The 2,035-nt window shown below is 42.1% G+C and overlaps 1 pseudogene; it reads left to right on the top strand.

Moving 5' to 3' along the window:
- The first annotated feature begins 897 nt into the window (after positions 1–897).
- Positions 898–1,325, top strand: LOC122726765 (annotated as a pseudogene).
- Positions 1,326–2,035: the final 710 nt, after the last annotated feature.

Genomic DNA, 2,035 nt, shown 5'->3' with positions numbered 1-2,035 from the left:
AGACATCACCGTGGTGATGGTGAAGGGGTCTTTAATTGCACTAGAGATCCTTGAGACAATTAAGTCTACCCACTTGTAACTTCTAAGTGGTATGTCTTAATTTCATATGAAGGGATGAAAAGTTCAGTTTAGTATATATTTCTGTAGGGGGCATGTTCAAAGAAAAAGACCAGAGTATTTTATTTCCTATGCCTCTTAGATTCCAAAGAGCACTGCCCATTGGGAGAAATTCTAAAACCCACATTTCCCAACACTATAGATCTTTGGGGACAAGTCACTCAAGCTCTCTGGTTCTCAGTTTCTTCAACTATAAAACTGTGGAGAGGAGTTGAACCAGATGAAATTGGCAGCTGGATGATGCAGCACATAGACCACTGGGCCTGGAGTCAGGAAGACTCGTCTTCCTGAGTATAAATCTGGCCTCAGACATTTAATAGCTGTGTGACCCTGGGCAAGTCACTTAACCCTGTTTGCCTCAGTTCCCTCATCTGTAAAATGTGGTGGAGAAGGAAACAGCAAAATACTCCAGTATCTTTTCCAAGAAAACTTCAAATGGGGTCACAAAGAGTCATCCACTACTAAAAAACAACTGAACAACAGTTTCCTGACTCTGGGTTCAGTGCTCTATCAGCTATGCCAACTACATGCAAACTATTCTCCTGTCTCCTAGGCTTTCGTGTTGCTTCTACTGTAGAAAGGTCCCCATAAATCAGAGGCAGAAGAGACTTCAGAGTACATCTGGTCCAAACATCTTACAATGGGAATACTATTTACCAGGATATCACACTCTCACCCTACTAATATAGGTTAGATTAGTTCTTTCCCTAAAAGGTAAGGCCTTTCTGTCCGACATCTTACCTTGAAGACGGCAGCAGCAGGAGTTCCTGGAGCCTCACCATGCCGCCCAAGGACGATAAGAAGAATAAAGATGCTAGCAAGTCGGCCAAGAAGGACAAGGACCCTGTGAACAAGTCTGGGGGCAAAGCTAAGAAGAAGAAGTGATCCAAGGGAAAAGTGCAAGACAAGCTCAACAATCTGGTTCTGTTTGACAAAGCAACATATGATAAACTCTGCAAGGAGGTCCCCAACTATAAACTTATCACCCCTGCAGTGGTCTCAGAAAGACTGAAGATTAGAAGTTCTCTAGCCTGGGCAGCCCTCCAAGAACTGCTTAGTAAAGGTCTGATTAAGCTAGTTTCCAAACACAGAGCACAAGTGATATATACTAGGAACACCAAGGGTGGAGATGCTCCAGCTGCTGAAGATGCATGAAATGGTTCAACATTTTTGTGTACATTTTCAAAAATAAACTTATTGGACTTAAACAAAACAAAACAAAAAAGGTAAGGAAGCTGTCCCTATAATTTGATTAGCCCAGGGGACCAAGGCTCAAGTCCTATCTCCCTTGATGTAGCTTCTTGTGGCTTCTGGCCATTTTAATGTGGTTTCATTGTCACCTAAGGACATAAAATGGCTCACCCACTTGGAGTTGGTGCCCTTCAGACTTGGCACATGTCCCAAGGCTATGTGAGCTATGTGAGCAAATCACCCTGACAACAAGACAATTTCCCATACGGAGGTGGGAGGGTAGAGTCTACCCCCACTAAGTGCTACAGTATCCTTCCTGAATATTCTTTCTAAGATGGCTATATATCAATATAGCCATATCAATTTCTATGATATAGCAAAGTAAACCTTTTGTTTACTATTATATGACCTATGAGTGTCTTTGTTCCCATTTCAAACCTAAACTAATAGGGGTCAAACCTTCCCATTATAACACTCTTTTTTGTTTTGTTTTGTTTTTTTAGTGAGGCAATTGGAGTTAAGTGACTTGCCCAGGGTCATACAGCTAGTAAGTGTTAAGTTTCTGAGGCCAGATTTGAACTCAGGTACTCCTGACTCCAGGGCCAGTGCTCTATCCATAGAACACTCATTTTTATAAATGAGGAAACTGAGTTCTAGTGAAATTAAATGGATGACTCAAGGTCACACCACACAAGTAGTAAGCATCAGAGGGGGCATTTGAACCCAG

This window comes from Dromiciops gliroides, chromosome 4, assembly GCF_019393635.1.
Source record: "Dromiciops gliroides isolate mDroGli1 chromosome 4, mDroGli1.pri, whole genome shotgun sequence".
In the NCBI taxonomy this organism is placed as follows: Eukaryota; Metazoa; Chordata; class Mammalia; order Microbiotheria; family Microbiotheriidae; genus Dromiciops; species Dromiciops gliroides.
Note: the sequence above shows the minus strand (reverse complement) of the source record. Positions and strands in the feature narration are given on the sequence as shown.